The sequence below is a fragment of the Arachis ipaensis genome, chromosome B9, assembly GCF_059453495.1.
Source record: "Arachis ipaensis isolate K30076 ecotype BB chromosome B9, ASM5945349v1, whole genome shotgun sequence".
NCBI lineage: Eukaryota > Viridiplantae > Streptophyta > Magnoliopsida > Fabales > Fabaceae > Arachis > Arachis ipaensis.
Window position 1 is genome coordinate 84,328,698 of NC_142444.1, and position 14,699 is coordinate 84,343,396.

General features: G+C 39.1%; 1 non-coding gene across 1 annotated transcript; it reads right to left on the bottom strand.

Annotated features, from left to right (window-relative positions):
- Positions 1 to 5,864: 5,864 nt before the first annotated feature.
- LOC148545277 (small nucleolar RNA R71) lies at positions 5,865 to 5,972 on the bottom strand. The gene has a single exon (XR_015901017.1). It is a non-coding gene; the product is annotated as a small nucleolar RNA R71 (small nucleolar RNA).
- Positions 5,973 to 14,699: the final 8,727 nt, after the last annotated feature.

Below are 14,699 nucleotides of genomic sequence, written 5' to 3' on the forward strand. Positions count from 1 at the left end.
CTCCCCACACTTAAAGATTGCACCGTCCTCGGTGCATGTTAAGATGTGCAGGTGGACGGGCTATTCCAACTGGCGCTTTTCTCTGAAGATTTTACAGATGGACTTGTCTGTCTCGCCATGTAAACGTCTTCCGGTTCTCTTCCTGGTGGCCATCCTGAAAGAAAAAGGGAAGAAAGGTAACCCAATAATAAAGATAAGAAAATAAATGAAGTATGGTTGGGTTAATGCCAAATGATAAGGGTCTCATTTACATGGAAGCTTCAACATGTACGTGAGAAAACAATATAAGCACATGCATACTAGTGGTGCAAAATTTGCAACAAAGGAGAGGAAAATGTGGGTAATGCAAGATAGTATAAGTTCATATCAATGCAAGAGAAGTACAAGTATCATAAAAGATTAGCATTGATTTAAATAATGTTACCCAATCAGAATAAAACAAGTCATAAGCACTAAGATAATACCAGAAAAGATATAACAGTTGAATAAGAACATTTGAACACCAATGGTAAAATAATAAATTTAGAAAAGAAAATAAAAATATACAAAATTAAAATGCAATGAATGAAAGTATGCAAATAAATAAAATAAAATAAAATATAAGAAGAATGAGAAGGGAAAGAAATAAAGTAAGAAAGAAAGAAGAAAGAAGAAAATATAGAAGAAATTAGGATTGGGGAAGAAAAGATAAGATAATTGGATGATCTGGATAAGCTGTGCGGCGCAAGCGCGCGGACGCGTGGGGGACGCGGTCACGTGACTTGTGCTTAAATTAATCGACGCGGTCGCGTAGGTCATGCGGACGCGTGACGCACTTTGTGCTACTGGCGCGAGGGCAGCCTCGCGCTCGCACAACTCTCTGTTCAAAATGCATTATTGCCAAATATCAGGGTGATGCGGTCGCGTGGTCGACGCGATCGCGTGAGTGGTCATGACAGGGATGTGACGCAGACGCGTGATCCATGCGTCCGTGTGGTAAGGCTGGGCGTTCAGCACTAGTCCAGCACTACTCCAGCATAACTTTCGGCTATGCACCCTTTTCACGTCGACTTTCATGTCACGCGGCCGCGTGGGTGACGCGGTCACGTGGGAGGCCAAAGTTCCCACATGACACGGACGCGTGGATCAATTTGTGCCAAAGGCACGCCTCCAGCCACGCTATCGCGTGACTCTCTGTTCGATTTTTTCTTCCCAATGCACTGGCGACGCGGACGCGTCAGTGACGCTGCCGCGTCGCGTGCGAGCTTCCTTTTTTTTTTTTTTAATAATGCAGTATGCAGAATGCAATGCTAATATGAATGTTATGCATGATTCCAGGTCAAATGAAATAAAATAAAACTTAAAAACAAACAAAACAGACTAGAATTAAAACTGAAAAAGGAACGATCATACCATGGTGGGTTGTCTCCCACCTAGCACTTTTAGTTAAATTCCTTAAGTTGCACATTTGGTGAGCTCCCTGTTATGGTGGGTTGTGCTTGAACTCATCCAGGAATCTCCACCAATGTTTGTATCTCCAGTAACCTCCGGGGTCCCAAACTAGGCATGTAAAGCCCTTAAGAAGCTTCAAACAGATTCTTAGGCTCCCGGGGTGACAAATGTTAGAGCAGATTCCAGGATCCCAAATCTTGCTTTTACACCCATTTTTGTCGGGATTTGTATTTTTCCAGCTGGGTGATAAGTAATTTAAATTCTCACTACAGCTTGATGAGCGGATAATTTATATGCTTTTTGGCATTGTTTTTAGTATGTTTTTAGTAGGATCTAGTTACTTTTAGGGACGTTTTCATTAGTTTTTATGTTAAATTCACATTTCTGGACTTTACTATGAGTTTGTGTGTTTTTCTGTGATTTCAGGTATTTTCTGACTGAAATTGAGGGACTTGAGCAAAAATCAGATTCAGAGGTTGAAGAAGGACTGCTGATGCTGTTGGATTCTGACCTCCCTGCACTCAAAGTGGATTTTCTGGAGCTACAGAACTCAAAATGGCGTGCTTCTAATTGCGTTGGAAAGTAGACATCCAGGGCTTTCCAGCAATATATAATAGTCCATGCTTTGGCCAAGAATAGATGATGCAAACTGGCGTTCAACGCCAGCTCTCTGCCCAATTCTGGCATCCAGCGCCAGAAAAGGATCCAAAACCAGAGTTGAACGCCCAAACTGGCACAAATGCTGGCGTTCAACTCCAAGAAGGACCACTACACGTGCAACACTCAAGCTCATCCCAAGCACACACCAAGTGGGCTCCGGAAGTGGATTTATGCATCAATTACTTATTTCTGTAAACCCTAGTGACTAGTTTATTATAAATAGGACCTTTTACTATTGTATTAGACATCTTTGGATGCCTGGTTCTTAGATCAGAGGGGCTGGCCATTCGGCCATGCCTGGACCTTTCACTTATGTATTTTTAACGGTAGAGTTTCTACACTCCATAGATTAAGGTGTGGAGCTCTGTTGTTCCTCAAAGATTAATGCAAAGTACTACTGTTTTCTATTCAATTCATCTTATTTCACTTCTAAGATATTCATTCGCACTTCAACCTGAATGTGATGAACGTGACAATCATCATCATTCCCCATGAACGCGTGCCTGACAACCACTTCCGTTCTACTTTCGATTGAATGAGTGTCTCTTAGATCTCTTAACCAGAATCTTCGTGGTATAAGCTAGATTGATGGCGGCATTCAAGAGAATCCGGAAAGTCTAAACCTTGTCTATGGTATTCTGAGTAGGATTCAATGATTGAATGACTGTGATGAGCTTCAAACTCGCGATTGCTGGGCGTAGTGACAGACGCAAAAGGATAGTAAATCCTATTCCAGTATGATCGAGAACCGACAGATGAATAGCCGTGCCGTGACAGGGTGCGTTGACCATGTTCACTGAGAGGATAGGATGTAACCATTGACAAGGGTGATGCCTCCAGACGATTAGCCGTGCCGTGACAGGGCATTTGGATCATTTTCCCGAGAGAAGATGGAAAGTAGCCATTGACAATGGTGATGCATTACATAAAGCAAGCCATGGAAAGGAGTAAGACTGATTGGATGAAGATAGCAGGAAAGCAGAGGTTCAGAGGAACGAAAGCATCTCTATTCGCTTATCTGAAATTCTCACCAATGATTTACATAAGTATTTCTATCCCTGTTTTATTAATTATTTTTGAAAACCCCATTACTATTTTATATCTGCCTGACTGAGATTTACAAGGTGACCATAGCTTGCTTCATACCAACAATCTCCGTGGGATTCGACCCTTACTCACGTAAGGTATTACTTGGACGACCCAGTGCACTTGCTGGTTAGTTGTGCGAAGTTGTGAACCATGGTATTGGCATCATGTTTTTGGCGCCATTACCAGGGAAAGAAAGAGCGATGAATTTTACATAATTAAAGTGTAATCACAATTTCTCCGCACCAAGTTTTTGGCGCCATTGCCGGGGATTGTTCGAGTTTGGACAACTGACGGTTCATCTTGTTGCTCAGATTAGGTAATTTTGTTTTTGTTTTCTTTTCAAAAAAAATTTTCAAAAAAAATCTTTCAAAAATTTTCTCATCTGTTTTCGAAAAAAAAAAGTTTTCAAAAATATATTTTTCTTCAAAATTTTTAAGAATGGATTCTAGTGTTTCATGAAGCATGTTGAAGCCTGGCTGGCTGTAAGGCCATGTCTCAATTCTTTTGGACTCAAGAGAAGAGCTTCTTTATCTTTCTTAGCAAATTGGCTACTGAATGTAAAGTTCTGCTAAAGCTTGACTGGCTATTAAGCCATGTCTAACCCTCATATTGGAGCTTTAGACTAACATGGCAAGATTCCTGGAATTCATATTAAAAATTTTGGAATCCTTATTTTTTCTTTTTCAAAATGATTTTTGAAAATTTTAAAATGAAAATACAAAAAAAAAAAAAAATTAGAAAATCATAAAAATCAAAAATATTTTTTGTGTTCTTGTTTGAGTTTTGAGTCATGTTATAAGTTTGGTGTCAATTGCATATGCATCTTGCATTTTTCAAAAAAATCATGCATTCATAGTGTTCTTCATGATCTTCAAGTTGTTCTTGGTAAGTCTTCTTGTTTGATCTTTGCATTTGCATGTTTTGTGTCTTTTCTTGTTTTTCATATGCATTCTTGAATTCTTAGTGTTTAAGCATTAAAGAATTCTAAGTTTGGTGTCTTGCATGTTCCCTTTGCATTAAAAATTTTTCAAAAAAAGTTCTTGATGTTCATCTTGATCTTCATAGTGTTCTTGGTGTTTCATCTTGACAGTCATAGCATTCTTGCATGCATTCATTGTTTTGATCCATAACTTTCATGCATTGCATCATTTTTCTTGTTTTTCTCTCTTATCATAAAAATTCAAAAATAAAAAAAATATCTTTCCCTTTTTCTCTCTTAAAATTTCGAAAATTAGATTTGACTTTTTCAAAAATTTTTAAAAAATCTAGTTGTTTTTATGAGTCAAATCAAATTTTTAATTTAAAAATCTCATCTTTTTAAAAATCTTTTTTAAAAATCAAATATTTTTCAAATTTCTTAGTTATTTTCGAAAATTCCAAAAATATTTTTAAAAAATCTTCTTCTTATTTTTATATCAAATTTTCGAAAATAACAATAACAATTAATGTTTTGATTCAAAAATTTCAAGTTTGTTACTTACTTGTTAAGAAAGATTCAAACTTTAAGTTCTAGAATCATATCTTATGATTTCTTGTGAATCAACTCATTAATTGTGATTTTAAAATTCAAATCTTTTTCAAAAACTAATTTCTATCATATCTTTTCAAAAATATCTTCCTTATCTTATCTTCTTCAAAATATGATTTCAAAATATCTTTTCTAACTTCCTATCTTCTTATCTTTTCAAAATTGATTTTCAAAATTTGTTTCAACTAACTAACTAACTTTTTGTTTGTTTCTTATCTTTTTCAAAACTACCTAACTAACTCTCTCCTCTAATTTTCGAAAATATCTTCCCTCTTCTTGAAAAATTATTTTTAATTAACTAATTATTTTAATTTTTGATTTTTATTTTCGAAAATTACTAACCTTTTTCAAAAACTATTTTCAAAAATCACTAACTCTTTTTCAAAAACTATTTTCAAAATTTTCCCGCTCTCATCTTATTCTATTTATTTATTCATCTACTAACATCTCTCTCTCACCCACCAAAAATCCGAATCCTCTCTCTCTCTCTCTCTCTCTCTCTCTCTCTCTCTTTCTGAGTTCAGATTTTTCTCTTCTTCTTTTCTTCTACTAACAATAAGGAACCTCTTTACTGTGACATAGAGGATTCCTCTTCTTTTCTTGTTTTCTTCTCTTTCTTATGAGCAGGAACAAGGAAAAAGGCATTCTTGTTGAAGCTGATCCAGAACCTGAAAGGACTCTGAAGAGGAAACTAAGAGAAGCTAAATTACAACAATCCAAAGACAACCTTCTTGAAAATTTCGAACAAGTAAAGGAGATGGCAGCCGAACCCAACAATAATAATGCAAGGAGAATGCTTGGTGACTTTACTGCACCTAATTCCAATTTACATGGAAGAAGCATCTCCATTCCTGTCATTGGAGCAAACAATTTTGAGCTGAAACCTCAGCTAGTTTCTCTGATGCAGCAGAACTGCAAGTTTCATGGACTTCCATCTGAAGATCCTTTTCAGTTCTTAACTGAATTCTTGCAGATCTGTGATACTGTTAAGACTAATGGAGTAGATCTTGAAGTCTACAGGCTCATGCTTTTCCCTTTTGCTGTAAGAGACAGAGCTAGAATATGGTTGGACTCTCAACCCAAAGACAGCCTAAACTCTTGGGATAAGCTGGTCACGGCTTTCTTAGCCAAGTTCTTTCCTCCTCAAAAGTTGAGCAAGCTTAGAGTGGATATTCAAACCTTCAAGCAAAAAGATGGTGAATCCCTCTATGAAGCTTGGGAAAGATACAAACAGTTGACCAAAAAGTATCCTTCTGACATGCTTTCAGAATGGACCATCCTGGATATATTCTATGATGGTCTGTCTGAGTTATCTAAGATGTCATTGGATACTTCTGCAGGTGGATCCATTCACCTAAAGAAAACGCCTACAGAAGCTCAAGAACTCATTGACATGGTTGCTAATAACCAGTTTATGTACACTTCTGAGAGGAATCCTGTGAATAATGGGACGCCTATGAAGAAGGGAGTTCTTGAAATTGATACTCTGAATGCCATATTGGCTCAGAATAAAATATTGACTCAGCAAGTCAATATGATTTCCAAGAGTCTGAATGGAATGCAAGATGCATCCAACAGTACTCAAGAGGCATCTTCTGAAGAAGAAGCTTATGATCCTGAGAACCCTGCAATAGCAGAGGTGAATTACTTAGGTGAACCTTATGGAAACACCTATAATCAATCATGGAGAAATCATCCAAATTTCTCATGGAAGGATCAAAGGCCTCAACAAGGCTTTAATAATGGTGGAAGAAACAGGTTTAGCAATAGCAAGCCTTTTCCATCATCCACTCAGCAGCAAACAGAGAGTTCTAAGCAGAATCAATCTAGCTTAGCAAACTTAGTCTCTGATCTATCTAAGGTCACTGTGAGTTTCATGAATGAAACAAGGTCTTCTATTAGAAATTTGGAAGCACAAGTGGGCCAGCTGAGTAAAAAGATCACTGAAATCCCTCCTAGTACTCTCCCAAGCAATACAGAAGAGAATCCAAAAGGAGAGTGCAAGGCCATTGACATAAGCACCATGGCCGAACCTGTAAGGGAAGGAGAGGACGTGAATCCCAAGGAGGAAGACCTCCTGGGACGTCCAGTGATCAATAAGGAGTTTCCCTCTGAGGAACCAAAGGACTCTGAGGCTCATCTAGAGACCATAGAGATTCCATTGAACCTCCTTATGCCATTCATGAGCTCTGATGAGTATTCCTCTTCTGAAGAGAATGAGGATGTTACTGAAGAGCAAACTGCCAAGTTTCTTGGTGCAATCATGAAGCTGAATGCAAAATTATTTGGTATTGAAACTTGGGAAGATGAACCTCCCTTGTTCACCAATGAACTAAGTGATCTGGATCAACTGACATTGCCTCAGAAGAGACAGGATCCTAGAAAGTTCATAATACCTTGTACCATAGGCACCATGATCTTTAAGGCTCTGCGTGACCTTGGTTCAGGAATAAACCTCATGCCCCTCTCTGTAATAGAGAAACTGGGAATCTATGGGGTGCAAGCTGCTAAAATCTCATTAGAGATGGCAGACAATTCAAGAAAACAGGCTTATGGACAAGTAGAGGACGTGTTAGTAAAGGTTGAAGGCCTTTACATCCCTGCTGATTTCATAGTCCTGGATACTGGGAAGGAAGAGGATGAATCCATCATCCTAGGAAGACCTTTCCTAGCCACAGCAAGAGCTGTGATTGATGTGGACAGAGGAGAATTGATTCTTCAACTGAATAAGGACAACCTTGTGTTTACAACTCAAGGACCTCTCTCTGCATCCCTGGAGAGGAAGCAGAAAAAGCTTCTCTCAAAGCAGAGTCAAACAAAGCCCTCACAGTCAAACTCTAAGTTTGGTGTTGGGAGGCCACAACCAAACTCTAAGTTTGGCGTTGAACTCCCATATCCAAACTCTAAGTTTGGTGTTGGAGGGTCTCAACAATGCTCTGAATATCTATGAGGCTCCATGAGAGCCCACTGTCAAGCTATTGACATTAAAGAAGCGCTTGTTGGGAGGCAACCCAATTTTTATCTAACTATATTTTTCTTAGTTATATGTCTTTATAGGTTCATGATCATGTGGAGTCACAAAATAAATATAGAAATTGAAAACGGAATCAAAAACAGCAGAAGAAAAATCACACCCTGGAGGAAGCATCTGCCTGGCGTTCAACGCCAGAACAGAGCATGGTTCTGGCGTTGAACGCCCAAAATGGGAAGTGTCTGGGCGCTGAACACCCAAAATGGGCATCATCTGGGCGCTGAACGCCAGAAATGCACCCTGGAGAGGAGCTGGCGCTGAACGCCCAGAACAAGCATGGTTCTGGCGTTCAACGCCAAAAATGGCCAGTAAATGGGCGTTGAACGCCCAAAATGGGCACCAACCTGGCACTGAACGCCCAGAGTTGTGTGCAAGGGCATTTTACATGCCTAATTTGGTGTAAGGTTGTAAATCCTTGAATACCTCAGGATCTGTGGACCCCACAGGCTCACCTCAGGATCTGTGGACCCCACAGGATCCCCACCTACCTCCACTCACTTCTTCTCACCCCTCTTTCACACAATCCCATAAACACTCTTCCCCAAAACCCTTCACCAATCACCTCAATCTCTCTTCCCCATCATCTCTTCACCACTCACATCCATCCACTCTTCCCTATAAACCTACCTCATAAACTCCACCTACCTTCAAAATTCAAAATCAATTTCCCACCCAAAGCCACCCTACATGGCCGAACCTTAACCCCCCTCCCATCCCTATATAAAGCCTTCCATTCTTCCTCATTTTCACACAACACAACCCTCTCTTCTCTTCTTGGCCGAAACACAACCCTTCCCCCTCTCCTCCATTTCTTCTTCTTCTTCATCTATTCTTTCTTCTCTTGCTCGAGGGCGAGCAAAATTCTAAGTTTGGTGTGGTAAAAGCATAAGCTTTTTGCTTTTCCATTACCATTGATGGCACCTAAGACCGGAGAATCCTCTAGAAAGGGGAAAGGGAAGACAAAAGCTTCCACCTCCGAGTCATGGGAGATGGAAAGGTTCATCTCCAAAGCCCATCAAGACCACTTCTATGATGTTGTGGCCAAAAAGAAGGTGATCCCTGAGGTCCCTTTCAAACTCAAAAGAAATGAGTATCCGGAGATCCGACATGAAATTCAAAGAAGAGGTTGGGAAGTTCTAACAAATCCCATCCAACAAGTCGGCATCCTAATGGTTCAAGAGTTCTATGCCAATGCATGGTTCACCAAGAACCATGATCAAAGTAAGAACCCAGATCCAAAGAACTATGTTACAATGGTTCGGGGGAAATACTTAGATTTTAGTCCGGAAAATGTGAGGTTGGCATTCAACTTGCCAAACATGGAAGAGAACGCACGCCCCTACACAAGGAGAGTCAACTTTGATCAAAGGTTGGACCAAGTCCTTATGGACATATGTGTAGAAGGAGCTCAATGGAAGATTGACTCCAAAGGCAAGCCGGTTCAACTAAGAAGATTGGACCTCAAGCCTGTAGCTAGAGGATGGTTGGAGTTCATTCAATGCTCGATCATTCCCACTAGCAACCGGTCTGAAGTTACTATAGACCGGGCCATCATGATCCATAGCATCATGATTGGAGAAGAGGTGGAAGTTCATGAGATTATACCTCAAGAACTCTACAAGGTGGCTGACAAGTCCTCCACTATGGCAAGGTTAGCCTTTTCTCACCTCATTTGCCACCTATGCAATTCGGCTGGGATTGACATAGAGGGAGATATCCTCATTAAAGAGGACAAGCCCATCACTAAGAAAAAGATGGAGCAAGCAAGAGAGCCCATTCATGGAGCTCAAGAGGCGTATGAAGCTCATCACCATGAGATCCCAGAGATGCCTCAAATGCATTTTCCTCCACAAAACTATTGGGAGCAAATCAACACCTCCCTAGGAGAATTGAGTTCCAATATGGGACAACTAAGGGTGGAACATCAAGAGCACTCCATCATCCTTCATGAAATAAGAGAAGATCAAAAAGCAATGAGGGAGGAGCAACAAAGACAAGGAAGAGACATAGAAGAGCTCAAGGACATCATTGGTTTCTCAAAAAGGAAATGCCACCATCACTAAGGTGGATTCATTCCTTGTTCTTATTTCTTCTGTTTTTCGTTTTCTCTATGTTAAGTGTTTATCCATGTTTGTGTCTTCATTACATGATCATTAGTAGTTAGTAACTTTGTCTTAAAGTTATGAATGTCCTATGAATCCATCACCTCTCTTAAATGAAAAATGTTTTAATTCAAAAGAACAAGAAGTACATGAGTTTCGAATTTATCCTTGAACTTAGCTTAATTATATTGATGTGGTGACAATGCTTCTTGTTTTCTGAATGAATGCTTGAACAGTGCATATGTCTTTTGAAGTTGTTGTTCATGAATGTTAAATATGTTGGCTCTTGAAAGAATGATGACAAGGAGACATGTTATTTGATAATCTGAAAAATCATAAAAATGATTCTTGAAGCAAGAAAAAGCAGCAAAGAACAAAGCTTGCAGAAAAAAAATAGGCGAAAAAAAATAGAAAGAAAAAGAAAAAGCAAGCAGAAAAAGCCAAAAGCTCTTAAAACCAAGAGGCAAGAGCAAAAACCCAATAACCCTTAAAACCAAAAGGCAAGGGCAAATAAAAAGGATCCCAAGGCTTTGAGCATCGGTGGATAGGAGGGCCTAAAGGAATAAAATCCTGGTCTAAGCGGCTAAACCAAGCTGTCCCTAACCATGTGCTTGTGGCGTGCAGGTGTCAAGTGAAAACTTGAGACTGAGCGGTTAAAGTCAAGGTCCAAAGCAAAAAAAGAGTGTGCTTAAGAACCCTGGACACCTCTAATTGGGGACTTTAGCAAAGCTGAGTCACAATCTGAAAAGGTTCACCCAATTATGTGTCTGTGGCATTTATGTATCCGGTGGTAATACTGGAAAACAAAGTGCTTAGGGCCACGGCCAAGACTCATAAAATAGCTGTGTTCAAGAATCATCATACTGAACTAGGAAAATCAATAACACTATCTGAACTCTGAGTTCCTATAGATGCCAATCATTCTGAACCTCAATGGATAAAGTGAGATGCCAAAACTATTCAAGAAACAAAAAGCTATAAGTCCCGCTCATTTGATTGGAGCTATGTTTCATTGATAGTTTGGAATTTATAGTATATTCTCTTCTTTTTATCCTATTTGATTTTTAGTTGCTTGGGGACAAGCAACAATTTAAGTTTGGTGTTGTGATGAGCGGATAATTTATACGCTTTTTGGCATTATTTTTAGTATGTTTTTAGTAGGATCTAGTTACTTTTAGGGACGTTTTCATTAGTTTTTATGTTAAATTCACATTTCTGGACTTTACTATGAGTTTATGTGTTTTTCTGTGATTTCAGGTATTTTCTGACTGAAATTGAGGGACTTGAGCAAAAATCAGATTTAGAGGTTGAAAAAGGACTGCTGATGCTGTTGGATTCTGACCTCCCTGCACTCAAAGTGGATTTTCTGGAGCTACAGAACTCAAAATGGCGCGCTTCTAATTGCGTTGGAAAGTAGACATCCAGGGCTTTCCAGAAATATATAATATTCCAAACTTTGGCCAAGAATAGACGATGCAAACTGGCGTTCAACACCAGCTCTCTGCCCAATTCTGGCGTCCAGCGCCAGAAAAGGATCCAAAACCAGAGTTGTACACCCAAACTGGCACAAATGCTGGCGTTCAACTCCAAGAAGGACCTCTACACGTGCAACACTCAAGCTCAGCCCAAGCACACACCAAGTGGGCCCCGGAAGTGGATTTATGCATCAATTACTTATTTCTGTAAACCCTAGTGACTAGTTTATTATAAATAGGACCTTTTACTATTGTATTAGACATCTTTGGACGCCTGGTTCTTAGATCAGAGGGGCTGGCCATTCGGCCATGCCTAGACCTTTCACTTATGTATTTTTAACGGTAGAGTTTCTACACTCCATAGATTAAGGTGTGGAGCTCTGCTGTTCCTCAAAGATTAATGCAAAGTACTACTGTTTTCTATTCAATTCATCTTATTTCGCTTCTAAGATATTCATTCTCACTTCAACCTGAATGTGATGAACGTGACAATCATCATCATTCCCCATGAACGCGTGCCTGACAACCACTTCCGTTCTACTTTCGATTGAATGAGTGTCTCTTAGATCTCTTAACCAGAATCTTCGTGGTATAAGCTAGATTGATGGCGGCATTCAAGAGAATCCGAAAAGTCTAAACCTTGTCTGTGGTATTCCGAGTAGGATTCAATGATTGAATGACTGTGACGAGCTTCAAACTCGCAATTGTTGGGCGTAGTGACAGACGCAAAAGGATAGTAAATCCTATTCCAGTATGATCGAGAACCGACAGATGAATAGCCGTGCCGTGACAGGGTGCGTTGACCATGTTCACTGAGAGGATAGGATGTAACCATTGACAAGGGTGATGCCTCCAGACGATTAGCCGTGCCGTGACAGGGCATTTGGATCATTTTCCCGAGAGAAGACCAAAAGTAGCCATTGACAATGGTAATGCATTACATAAAGCCAGCCATGGAAAGGAGTAAGACTGATTGGATGAAGATAGCAAGAAAGCAGAGGTTTAGAGGAACGAAAGCATCTCTATTCGCTTATCTGAAATTCTCACAAATGATTTACATAAGTATTTCTATCCCTGTTTTATTAATTATTTTCGAAAACCCCATTACTATTTTATATCCGCCTGACTGAGATTTACAAGGTGACCATAGCTTGCTTCATACCAACAATCTCCGTGGGATTCGACCCTTACTCACGTAAGCTATTACTTGGACGACCCAGTGCACTTGCTGGTTAGTTGTGCGAAGTTGTGAACCATGGTATTGGCATCATGTTTTTGGCGCCATTACCAGGGAAAGAAAGAGCGATGAATTTTACATAATTAAAGTGTAATCACAATTTCTTCGCACCACAGCTACCAAACAGCTTCCTAGACCCATTCAATTGAGCTTTACACCAACCTTTGCATTTAAACTTAAAGCTTCCAACCATAATGAACCTTGCAGGACAATTCTTACCACTGACCATTTTCCTCTTACTCTTAATGCCACAAAGAGCTCTAAGTTGACCATCCGTCTCCAGTAGCCCATATTCAAGTGGAATTAGAAAGCTAAGGGATATGAATTTCACCCACTTAAATGTTGTGAAGGATGATGGCAACTTATGGGGAGGGGTCTCCAATAACTTTGGCAAAGTGATTTTAAGCTCCACTCCCTTGTGCTTTTTGACAACTTCCACCTCTTTGCAAACTTCTTCAATATCAACCTCTTCCTCTTGGTAGCTTTCTTCCAATTCAATCTCTTCTTCATTGTTTACCAAGGGTATGGGAGGTTGTGCTTCTTCTTCTTTAATCTCCATGTCTAGTCCAACGGGAGAGGATTCAAATGTAGATAAGACTTCATCAATGATTGAATCCATCTCTTGATCATCTCCTTCAAAGTTTTCAACCATGATATGCCTTGGAGTTTGTACACCCTCCTCAACATCAATTTCAAACGTCTTTGAATGAGGCTCTATAACTTGAGTTTCCCATGGAGGTTTCGCATCTCCTAAGTCTTCAACCACTTCTTCCTCCTCAATGGCAGGCGTAGCTTCTTCCAATTGTTTCAATATAAAATCGTGCTGCTCACTGTCCACTGGAGTTTCTAATATCTCCTTCATGCTACGCTCTTCATTAGATTGCCCACATGAGGCCATGGGGGTTCCTTGAGTGTCTGAACGTCGGGAAGGTAATCGATTTATCGCTTGATCCAGTTGGCGAAGGGTTGCTTGAAGTTTTGCACATGTTTCCGTGAGACGATCCCTTGATTCTTGTTGCGCTCGGCTATCATAAGTAGGATCATAGTGCTCTTGGATTGATGGATATGGAGATGGTAAATATTGAGGTGGTGGTTCTTGGGAGTAATTGGGTTGGAATTGGGGTGGTTCTATATATGGTTCATATGGCTCATAAGGTGGTTGGTGTGGTGGATACGGGTTAGAATCATGTAATGATGTCTGGTAGTAGGGGGCTTGTGAGTATGGTGGTCCAAAGGTATGTTGGGGAGGTGGTTCATAAGCACAGGGTGGGGCTTGTTGGTAATTACAAGGGGGTCTACCATATCTATCAGCTTGGTATGCATTGTAGAGTGGTCTTTGCCCATGATATCTTGGAGGGTGTTGTTGCCTAAAGGGTTGATCAGATCCTCTTGGCTCCATCCATCTTTGATTGCTTAGACCTTGATGCATATTCCTATTATAGCTTCCACTCCTTTCAACAGATTTAGAACCAAACTCAAAGCGAGAGGAGTGAGAATTAATGGTAACTAATAAAAATTAAAAAACGAAAATAAAAACAAATTTAAATTAAAAGGTTATTTAAATTTTGAATTTGAAATTTTGATTTTTAAAATTTTTGAAAATTGAATTTTGAAATTTGAAATTTGAAATTTGAAATTTGAAATTTGAAATTTAAATATTGAATTTTGAAATTTGATTTTTGAAATAAGATAAGATAAGATTTTGAAAAAGATATGATTTTTTGAAAAAGATTTGAATTTTGAAATTTGAGTTTTAAATTTTGAATTTTTGAATTTAATGAGGAAAGAGAAAAAAACAATAAAATGACACTAAACTTAAAATTTTTAGATCAAAACGAAGAAAACAGCTAAGAACAACTTGAAGGTTAAGATGAACACGAAAAACAAATTTTTAAAAAAAAATTTTAATAACTAAATAAAAACCAATAACCTCTTAATTTATGAAAAAGCAAAAATAAAAACAAAAATAAAAACAAATAAACAAGCAAAAGAAAATATTTACATTAACCAATAATAAGGCACACGTTTGCAATTCCCCGGCAATGGCGCCATTTTGAAAGAACTAGAAGATTGATGGTTTAGAAGTTATAGTAAACTCTCGTTGCAAGTATAGTTACTAAACCAAGCAATCAACCTTTCTTACAAA